An 11,795-nucleotide genomic window follows, 5' to 3' on the forward strand; every position below is an offset into this window, starting at 1 on the left:
CAGCGTGCTCCTAGAACTCCTTAACCAGTTTGTCATACACCGTTCCTCGAAGCCTGTTGAAGTAATTCTCCCAGTCCTGAACACGGACTTCAGGACGAAGATCATACCCATTTCCAGCAAGATTGTCGAGGTCGAATCTCCATTATGCCAGTACTTGAAGTTCTTCAGGAGCGTATACGTAGTGAACGGCACAGCCCCGTTCTGCAATCGGAATTATCTGCTCTTGAACTTGACTTTGAGCAGGAGCTTCAGGACCCAATTGGCCTGTTGCTTGACCCACTACCATGTGAGGGAACCTGGTTGCTTCAGCGGCTTCAGGCCTGGTTTGTCTCACCATTGTTGGAGCGGTTGAAGGTTTAGGGTTGAAGATGAAGTTGAAAGATGAATAGAGAGCGAGAGAGAAATCTTGGGTAAGAGGTATTGGAAAACTGAAGAGAGAGAGTGTAAAACCGTAAGTGTAGGAGAACGTGTGTGTATAGTGGGTTTTGACAAATAACCGTTGTTGATTCAAAAAGTAATTTAAAATCAACGGTTAAAAATTAAAGATAGATGTTAACAGGAAATACACATATCACACGCAGGAGAGAAGCACATCAACACTCATTATGACAGACTGTCACACGGGCACAAGGAACTATGCATCAGAGATACTGACACACGTTTACTGTCTCAGCTTCAGAGTCAGCACCAGTGGGTACATAAACTCTGATAGAGTTACCTTCTGGACTAGACATCTTCTGATAAAGAAGTATCATAGTCAGAGGTTCTGATCCATCTTCATGCTGGACAAAAGTCCATATTCAGATTTTTCAGAATGAAATTAAATCTATCCTCTGCTAAGGGCTTTGTAAAGATATCTGCCCATTGATGGTCAGTATCAACAAACTTCAGAAGAAGTACGCCCTTCTGTACATAATCTCTAATAAAATAATACTTTACCTCAATGTGCTTTGCCCTTGAATGTAAGATAAGATTCTTACTCAATGAAATTGCAGCAGTGTTATCACAATAGATTGGGATATTGCTCTCAAGGATCTGATAATCCTCCAGCTGATGTTTCATCCAGAGCATCTGAGTGCTGCATATTGCTGCTGAGATATATTCTGCCTCTGCAGTTGATAGTGCAATGGTTGATTGCCTCTTGCTTGCCCATGAGACTAAGTTGCTTCCCAGAAATTGACAATTTCCAGAAGTGCTTTTTCTCTCTGTTCTATCTCCAGCATAATCAGCATCACAATAACCTGAAAGCTTATACTCTGATGTTTTCTTATACATCAATCCAAGGTTAGTGGTACCTTTCAGATACCTTAGGATCCTCTTAACAACAGTTAAGTGGGTTTCCCTTGGATCTGATTGGAAACGAGCACATAAGTGAACACTAAACAATATATCTGGCCTAGATGCAGTTAAGTATAGAAGTGAACCTATCATACCACGATAGAGCTTCTGACATACTTTACCACTTTCATCTTCTTTCTCCAGAATGCATGTAGGATGCATTGGAGTCTTGGCCACTGTAGATTCCAGCATATTGAACTTCTTCAGAAGTTCTTTAGTGTACTTGCTCTGATGAATATATGTTCCTTCTGGTGTTTGATCAACTTGTATTCCTAGAAAGTACTTGAGTTCTCCCATCATACTCATCTCGAATTCAGCCTGCATTATCTCAGAAAATTCTTTGCATAGAGATTGATTAGCAGAACCAAATATAATATCATCAACATAAATTTGGACAATTAAGATATCATCTTTGTAAGTTTTGCAAAAGAGAGTTGTATCTACTTTACCCCTTACAAACTTATTCTCCAGAAGGAATGAGCTGAGTCTCTCATACCATGCTCTGGGAGCTTGCTTCAGACCATAGAGTGATTTCTTCAATTTGAACACATGGTCTGGGTTTTTCTCAGCCTCAAAACCTGGAGGTTGATGAACGTAGACTTCCTCTGATATATATCCATTTAGGAAGGCACTCTTAACATCCATCTGATGTAGAATTATGTTGTGATTTACTGAGAATGAGATCAACAATCTGATTGCTTCTAGTCTAGCTACTGGAGCAAAAGTTTCTGTGTAGTATATTCCTTCCTGCTGACTGTAGCCTTGAGCAACTAGCCTTGCCTTGTTTCTTACTACATCTCCTTTCTCATTCAACTTGTTTCTGAACACCCATTTTGTTCCAATAACATGGACACTCTCAGGCTTCTTCACTAAGCTCCAAACATCGTTCTTGGAGAATTGATTCAATTCTTCTTCCATGGCCAGAATCCAGTCTTTGTCCTGAAGAGCTTCATCAATTGACTTGGGTTCAATTAAGGACACCAAACCTTTCAGACTAAGCAAGGTCTCTTCAGATGGTCTGAAGGCTGATCTGGTTCTGACTGGTTCATCTTTGTTGCCCATAATCAATTCCTTAGGGTGAGCTGCAGTGATTCTGCTCTTCTTCAGAGTTTGTGAATCAGAGGGACCAGCTTCTTCTTCTGGATCATCTTCCTCTGGCTCAACTTCCTCTGGAGCTTTGCCTTTGTCAGAAACATTTATACTTAAATCTGCAAATTTCTCAACTAGCTTTGACTGGTCAGAGTAAAGCTTATCGTCAAATCTGACATGAATAGATTCTTCAATAGTCTTAGCATCAGTATTATAAAATCTAAAACCTTTAGATCTCTTAGAATAACCAAGTAATAGACATTTAGAAGACTTAGCATCAAATTTATACAATCTATCCTTAGCATTGAGAACATAACAAACACAACCAAAAGGATGAAAGTAAGAAATGTTGGGTTTTATGTTCTTCCACAATTCATAGGGAGTCTTATTCAGAATTGGTCTCACAGAGATTCTGTTCTGAATGTAACACGCTGTGTTTACTGCCTCTGCCCAAAAGTGCTTAGCCATGCCAGTTTCTTGGAGCATGGTTCTAGCCATCTCCTGAAGAGTTCTGTTCTTCCTCTCAACAACACCATTCTGTTGAGGAGTTCTGGGACAAGAGAAATCATGTGCAATTCCATAGGAATCAAACAGACTCTCAAACTTGTCATTCTCAAACTCTAAACCATGGTCACTTCTGACACGCACAATCCTACAAGCCTTCTCGTTTTGCACTTGGGCTATGAAGGTAGAGAACACAACATGAGACTCATCCTTGCGGGTTAGAAACTTTACCCATGTCCAGCGGCTATAGTCGTCAACAATGACCATCCCATATCTCTTGCCACCTATAGACTCAGTTTTTACTGGTCCAAAAAGGTCGATATGCAGAAGTTCCAACGGCCTTGAGGTTGAGACAACATTCTTAGCCTTGAAATGGACTTTTGTGAATTTGCCTTTCTGACATGCTTCACAAAGAGCGTCTGAAGCGAACTTCAGAGTGGGCAAGCCCCTGACAAGGTTTAGCTTGCTCAGCTGAGAAATCTTTCTCATACTGGCATGCCCTAACCGTCTATGCCATACCCATTGCTCTTCATTAATAGACAGAAAGCACTTCACATTCTGAGCCTCCAACTCAGATAATCTGATCTTATATATGTTGTTCTTCCTCTTGCTGTTAAACAGAACAGAGCCATCGATCTGACTTACAGCCCAGCAGGACTTTTGATTAAAGATAACATCATAACCCTTGTCAGCTAATTGACTTATAGACAATAAGTTATGTACCAACAATTTTACCCTTTTCGTTGCCACCAAAACCAACTTCGCCTCCAGGCTTAAGTTTTAGCTCTTGGAACATACGCCTTTCTCCCGTCATGTGACTCGAGCATCCACTGTCCAGATACCATGATTGGTGTTTCAGTGGAGCTATCAAGGATATCTGCAACATAGATAATCTTATCCTTAGGTACCCACTTTCTGGGTCCTCTTTTGTTAGTTACCCCAGAGGTTCTGATCACCTTGGGTTTCTCAACATGATAATGTAAAGGAATTTTTGCATGATATTTAGACATAGAGAAAGATCCCTTTTTAAGAGGAGGTTTAGCAACTTCAGCAGGTAAAGGATCAGGCAATATGGTACCAGAGGGAACAAAGCATTCATACAAGGATTTAGCTTTAGATACAGAAGGCTCATTTCTAATTGGTTTAGAATAGCCAATGCCATGCATTCTATTTCTGCTCACGCCATAGATCAATGAAGCCATTAAGCTTCTATCTACGCTTTTAGCCAGGAATCTTTGAAAAGACTTTTCATACTTAGATTCAGGCTTACTATCAGAGGCATCGCAGACAATAACTTCTTCTAACTTAGCAATTTGATTCTTAAGCACAGAGTTAGAATTAACTAAAGCATGGTTATCATTTTTCAAATCAGATATGATTTTCTCATGTTCAGAAGGAGTTTTAGAAACAACAGATAAGTTCTTTTTCAGCTTCTTATGCTTAGACAACAAAGAGTTATACTTATCCATAATATCAGACAAAGCATGTTTCAGTTCAGAGGTAGAGAAAGAAGCGAATACCTCATTTTCATCGTCTGAATTAGGATCTCCTTCTGATTCTGAGTCAGAGTCAACAGCTTCCTTTGACTCTGCTCCTTTGTTCTTGACAATGGCCATGAGTCCTTGGACTTCACCATCAGAGTCAACATCCTCTGACTCTGATTCATCAAAAGTCACCATCAGACTTTTCTTGGTCTTGAAGTGCTTCTTTGGCTTCTTGTCCTTCTTCAATTTTGGACAGTCACTTTTGTAGTGCCCAGATTCTTTGCACTCAAAGCAAGTGACTTCCTTAAGTGAGGACTTCTTCTGACCTGAGGATTCAGCCTTTCCTTTAGCCTTTCCAGAGCCTTTGTACTTGCTCTGCCTATGCTTCCAGATTCGGTTGAGTCTTTTAGAGATCAGAGTCAGCTCATCTTCATCAGAATCTTCTGATGCTTCTTCAGGTTCTTCTTCTTCAGCTTGAAGAGCTTTTGACTTCTCTGCTTTAGCCTTCTCAGACTTGGATTTTAAGGCTATTGACTTCTTCCTCAGATCCTGAATCTCTGAGCGCTTCAGCTCATGGCACTTCAGTATGCTGATGAGTTCTTCTAAACTCATATGCTCAACATCTCTTGTGAGCTCTATTGAAGTCACCAAGGGCATCCAGCTTTCAGGAAGACATCTGATGACCCTAATGACATGATCTTTAGTTGTGTAGCTCTTGTTGAGAGGTCGTATTCCAGCTACAAGCAACTGAAATCTGGAAAACATTTCCTCAATGGACTCGTTTGGCTCCATGACGAAGGATTCATACTTTTGGATCAAAGACAACGCCTTTGATTCTTTAACTTTCTTGTTTCCTTCATGAGACATCTTCAGAGATTCAAAAATTCCTTTTGCATACTCACGATCTGTAATCTTCTGGTACTCTTCGTAGGAAATAGCACTTAGAAGAATTGCTCTAGCTTTGTGATGTTGTGAGTATAGCTTCTTTTGATCTGCATTCATCTCTGACCTTGGGATCTTCTTGCCTTCTGCATCAACTAGACGCTCATAGCCATCACAATAATATCCCAGAGATCTGCATCAAAACCCAGAAAGAAACTTTCAAGTCTATCTTTCAAATATTCGAATCTTTGACCGTCGAACATGGGAGGCTTTGCATTGTAACCATCTCTTTGAGTTTCACTGGTGGTAGCCATTGTTTTTCACACCGGCCCGGATCACTGAACACTGTTAGGTGTGGTAATCAGAACTTGTGCTCTGATACCAATTGAAGGTATGAAAAACGGTAGAAAGGGGGGGGGGGGTTTGAATAACGTTTTTAAATAAAAACTTCCACCTTAAAGATTTTAACAAATCTTTCGAGACTTAAGTGCTAAAGATAAGAGATAGAAAAGCACACAAGGATTTTTATCCTGGTTCACTTGATAAATCCCTCAAGCTAATCCAGTCCACCCGTCAAGGTGATTTCTTCCTTCTTAGAATGAAGGCAATCCACTAATCAGGTAAAGTGTTACAACTGCACTTGAAACCTACAAGTGACTAACAATTACACTGACTTAGCTCACACTAAGATTCACTCTCTTAGTCTTCTCTAGGATCCGATCAACCTTGATCTCCTAAAGGAACTAAACAAACTGTTTATCAAAGAATGTTTACAAGAGATTTGCTTCTAAAAAGCTAATAGTAAACACAAAGAATTCAGATGAAAGAATGCTTGAAGGTTTTTGAATATATCTTGTGCTTGAGTAAATTCTTCCAACCGCATCTTTCAATCTTCAGCCTCTATTTATACTCCAAGGATTAGGGTTTGAGCGCTGCATGGAAATGCTACCGTTGGAGGGCAGTTCTCGAAATTCCAGCTTCTGTTGTGGCTGAGAACAATAGGTAGGTCGTCAAGATGGTACAGTTAGTTTTGTACTTGGATAGTGACTTGACCTTTAAACCTAGGAGACTTCTGATCAGGGGAATGCTTCATGTTGGAACTTGTGAAGCCGGTTGATCAGAGTCAGAGGGAAAGCACAGATCCTTTGGACGTTGTATCTTCTGATTCTGAACTCAGAGGGAAGTACATGGTCTTCAGAGTTTCTTGCTTCTGGACATCAGAGTTTCCACTATTCAGCTTCTGGATCTTCAGAGTCTTCTACACCATCAGAACATCTGAACCTTCAGTGTTTCTTGGTTATCAGAACTTCTGGATCTTCAGAACTTCTAGTGACTGAGTCCTTATCAGAGCTTGTATAACTTCAGATCTTCTGAAGCATTTCTATTGTTCATAGGGAACATAGATGTTGCGAAAGCGTTGCTTGGGTCACTCTTTAAGCACAGTGCTTCTGATTTGTGTGAGATTGAATAGAGGTCAGAGCCTGTAAATAGCACACTCAGAAAACACGTTAGAGTACCATAATTGTTCATATCAAAAGGTTAACTTGTAATCATCAAAACATAAGAGTTGTACTACACGATCAAAACTTGATCTTACGGCCAAGAATCTGCGACCAAGAAGCATAGGTCGCCACTGCAAAAGAACGAATTTGGAGGCTTCCGTGGAGGCCTTCCTGCTCCGTCAATTGCTGAATCACCACCACAATCACCAAGAACACCGCCGCTGAGCATAGAGTTCTCAATTTTGGGCGAAACCGCAAACCTTAAATCGCTGATTTGGGGGAAAAAAATTTCGAGCCCTAAATCATGAAATTGGGGTAGAACGACATTGAATTGAGGAAGAACGACATTGATTTTGGGAAGAACGCTGGATTCGTTCAAGAACCCAAACGAAAACGCCTTTGAAGAACCGAAGAAGACGGTGACCGTCGCTGATTGTTCGTACTTCTCCGCTGCATCTTCTTCAGCCTCAGCCGCAGCACGCTCTCGTTCTGCTCCCGCTTCTCGTTCTACCACCGCTACTGCTTCTTGCTCCTCTGCGGCCATGGCCTCGCGCTCCGCCGCGACTTCATGTTCAGCGACTGTTGCCGCTTTGGCTTCGTACGGCTCGTACGCAGCCATCTACTGCTCATATTCGGCCACATGCCGCTCATACTCCGCTGCCACTTCTTCTCGCTGGCAAACTTCTTCACGTCAGCGAGCTACTTCATGGGAACGCTTCAAGGATTCATCAAGCCTGTCAATGGCTTTCCACCAATCTGCATCCATTTTTTTTCTTTTTGATTTTCTGGTTCAGGTGCACCAGATCGGTGCTCTGATACCAATGTTAGGGATAGAATTAGGGAGAGAGGGAAGAACAGAGAGAATAGAGAGGGAAACAAGGGAAAAGGAGTATCATTATCATTAACAACATACCAATTACATAGTGTATTCACCTTATATAACTAACTAGACTCCTAACCCAAATGCATGTGTAACACATACCAAGCCCTAGGTGCTTGCTTTAATCCATACAAAGTTTTTCTCAACTTGTATACATGGTCTGGAAAAGTTGGATCGATGAAGTCTTTTGGTTGTTCCACATAAACCTCCTAATTCAGATAGCCATTCAAAAATGCAATTTTCACATCCATCTAATACAATCTGAACTTTAGTAGACATGCTACTTGATGTGCCAAACTGCAAGTGTACAGTTTCGCCCGGGGTTTTAATTATCGAACAGAAGGATTGTGTGAGTTTACTTCTAAATTTACCAATTTAGTTGCAAGGACGAAAAAACAAAGATAAAAATAGAGGATTGATTGATTGTGATTATCACGAAAAGAAATTAAGAAAAACAAATAAACGGTTGTTGATTTGAAAACTTTGGGAGAAAAGCTGCACTAGGGAATTGAATCTGTTACCCTTGTTATGCATGTACCCGCTCCGATTACATATGAATTCCACTAAACCTGTTCAAGGTGTTAAGTCTATATGATTACTTACTAATTCCTTAGTCAAGTTCTCCTTCTAGTTAATTAGTGATAGCTAATCCCTTAGTACCTAATCTTAATTAACTAGAGATTTAGTTCAATATCAGACAATCACAGATTAATTGCTACCCTTATCTCTAAGGTGTAGAGACCAAAATCCAATTCCTCTCTAGATCCCTAGTTCCTATCAACTTCCCAATTGTATAAAAATAAGCAACAAAATCTATGCGCAGTAGATAACAATCAAAGCAGGAGAGAAATTCAAGAACGGAATAAAGTTTTAATCCATACAATGGACTTATCACTAACTATGAGGTATATACAACACACTAACATTCTCATTCTCACCAACACAGATTTGATTCCTCTGAAGTAATGTGTGTTGTAAAGTGCATGATTGAAAATTCAACTGTTGATTTTTTGATGGTTCTGCAGTTTATACCAAATTCCAGTAACATAATCTCTTATTTCATTTGCCTTCATTTTGTTAAGCTTAAGTGTGGATTTGATAAAAAAAAATAGCCATACTATGTACTCCTTCAGTAAAAATATCCATGGTATCAAGTGTCTCAAATGAATATTTTTTAGAAATGGGGTAAAAAATAACAATATATGTCTGGTTATTGAGTAATTGAATCAATTGATATCAAGTCTCTCGATTGAATAGTTTTCTTCATTTTCAAAGGAAGGAGTATGCAGGACTGAAAGTTTTTTCCATGCATGTATTTTTTAAGGAAAAAGCCGTCGAATTAAGACAAATACTGTGAAAATTGGTACTAGTGTAGTACTACAGGACTGAAAATTTGTCTGTGGAATTAAGGGTATTTTGTGTGTGCTAACGTGTGTTTATTATCATTGTCTTTAGGTTTTGAAGGCTACGCTGCTGCGACATGGCTTCACCTTTGAATCTGAAACGGATACAGAAGTCATCCCCAAGCTTGCAAAGTTTGTTTATGACAAAGCAAACGAAGCTGCAGGTAGTTTTCTATTTCGAATGCATGGAGCCTTTTGCTTTATTATAGGTTTTTAATTATGTTTGTTGTCACATCACCGTTGTTGATATTGTAGCCATCAAATATGGTTGATATTTGATGTTTGTATATGCTGCTAAGCACCGTGTTTGAGTGAATGAATGGTTTGGCTATTGGTGAAATTAGGTCTCAAACTGTTAGTGGCAATCCCAGTGCTTTGTGGGCAAATATCAATTTCCAAATTTACTTTCTGTCATTTGCATCATTGCAGGAAATACTTGGTTACTTCAATTCTAACTTATTTGTTTGATTCCATACTTGATGCAAGGGTGAACTTGATTGAGGTTCTGCTATTGCTGGTTCCTTTTCTGATATGCTGCTGGGTTAATGAATTACTTTGGTCCAATTAGAGCTGTTTTTCTGTCAGAACTGGTTGTATTCTTGCTGAGATGTGCTGGAGTTGAAGGGTGCTGATTGCCACGTGATATGATGCTCTGATGCATGACCTTGTGCAGATTGCAGATGCTTCCTTCTATCTTGTTATTTAGATTTTTGTTCCATCATGAACATTGAGGTGAGGTATAGTACCTAAGATGCAAGGAACGTGATGCGAGATTTCTAGAGAGAAGTGAGAGTGTAACCGCTTAGAGAGAGAAAGTAACACAATTTCAAGCTTGTTATTGCACAAATGAGGTAAGAGTCCTTTACAATTGGTATCCCCCCTATTTATAGTTGGGGGAGTTGGGCCTAGCGCCTCTAAATCATCCTAATGGGCCAGTTGGGCCTTCGGGACAGGGGCCCAAGTCCCTAATGTAATTCCCGCCTTAAGCCAGCGCCCCTGGGCGAGGGACCCGGGGGTCTCGCCTAGTCCAATTTTCTTCTAGTCTTAGTTTTAGTTTAATCTTTGGCTATGTTGTTTATCTGTTTCCGTTTGTTTAGTGTCTTTCCATCTTCTTGTTGTTCTAGCTGTTTTGTTTCAGATTTCTGTAGTTGTATTTGCTGTGTTCTGTCTTATCCGGGAGGGATTGTTCCCAGTAACATTTGATTATGATGAAATAAAGATCTCTTTTTTTGTAAAACAAAAAATTGTAACTATGATCATTCTATGTATCTACTGCTTCTTAAATGCTCTTTTAAGCACTTATGAAAAGGAGCTTGAAGAGATGAAGCACATAACCATACAAGAATTTATCGCCAATTTAAGAAGGTGCCAATGTCTATCTTTCACATCGGACGTCTAATATAACTGATGTAAAAGATATACATTTCACATCGGTTATGTTGCCAACCGATGTGAAAGATATACATTTGACATCGGTTCTGTTGCCAACCGATGTGAAAGAGGCGAGGTTGGGTTCGTGCAGGGTGGTGTGCGGCTGGCTGCAGGTTCCTGTGTGGTTTTTTGTTGCTGTTGTTTGACTTAGTGTAGGTCATTGTAGCTACAGTCTCCTTACGATTAAGACGTGATTTCTGCACGCGTTATGCTGGGTGATCTTCTTTTTGGACTGTTGCTATGCATTTTAAGGTTGTTTGGAGCATGTGCTACCGTTGTCGTGTCTTTTTGTTTGTTTATGCTTTAGGTTTTGGGTCTTAGCCCTTTAGCACTGTTGGGTTTTATTTATTGGGAATTTTGGTATGCCCTTTTAAATTGGGTCTCTGTTTGCAAGTATCGAGCGGTTTGTTAGGTTTCCGTGTTGGTTTAGTCATTGTATTTTTATTTCAATGGAGCTATTTCTAGAGGGTTAGACATTTGGAGGTTTTGCCATGTGTTTTATCACGCTATTGCGCGTGTGGGGATTTTAGAGGTTTTTGTTATATGGGCTGAGACGCGTCAGGTTTTATGTTGGCTATGTTACTGTACCCATGCTGTGAGGAGTTATTTCTTAACATTTCTTATATTTATTATATATATTTCCCTTTAAAAAAAGTTTGGAAAAGGGTATTAATTAAATGTTTCATTGGTATATTATAAGTGACTTATATTTTGGGAAAACAAACTCTTCAAAAGTGACTTATAAACGGGATGAATGAAGTATTTTATAAACAAAGTGTTGATTCTTACATTAAAAAAAAGGGTTAATCGTCTACTTGGTCCCTGTCTTTGTCTCGCCGTCTGAAATTAGTCCATCCCCGTAAAATTTACAAATCTGGGTCCTCTCGTTGGCAATAAGTCTGGAGCAGGTCCTCGCCGGAGCCCGGAGCTCCGACGAGTGATGATTAGGCATGCTGACTGGGCTAATGTTGATTATGTGGATTTTTTTTAAAAAAATAAAAAATAAAAACAAGTCAGAAATTTTAATTTATTTAAAAAAAATTATTTTAATCTAAATTCATCGTCATCAACATGAAATTTCTTCAACATCATGTTTTTCATCTAATTTTTTTTACATTGATCTCATCTTCATTTTCTTCATCAGCTTCTTCAAAAAATTATAACCCTAACAATAAACAAAATAAAATCCCAAAAACACCAAATCTAATTTCCCAGGATCTTCATCATCATTAGGGGTGAGCATAAACCCGCTTCCGACCCGTACCCGAGCAACCCGAAATCA

At 39.5% G+C, this 11,795-nt stretch overlaps 1 long non-coding RNA gene across 1 annotated transcript; it reads left to right on the forward strand.

Annotated features, from left to right (window-relative positions):
- Positions 1–8,560: 8,560 nt before the first annotated feature.
- LOC130735434 (uncharacterized) lies at positions 8,561–10,406 on the forward strand. The gene is made up of 3 exons (XR_009018449.1): positions 8,561–8,584; positions 9,135–9,246; positions 9,569–10,406. It is a non-coding gene; the product is annotated as an uncharacterized LOC130735434 (long non-coding RNA).
- Positions 10,407–11,795: the final 1,389 nt, after the last annotated feature.

The sequence above is a fragment of the Lotus japonicus genome, chromosome 2 (assembly GCF_012489685.1).
Source record: "Lotus japonicus ecotype B-129 chromosome 2, LjGifu_v1.2".
NCBI classification, from domain to species: Eukaryota; Viridiplantae; Streptophyta; class Magnoliopsida; order Fabales; family Fabaceae; genus Lotus; species Lotus japonicus.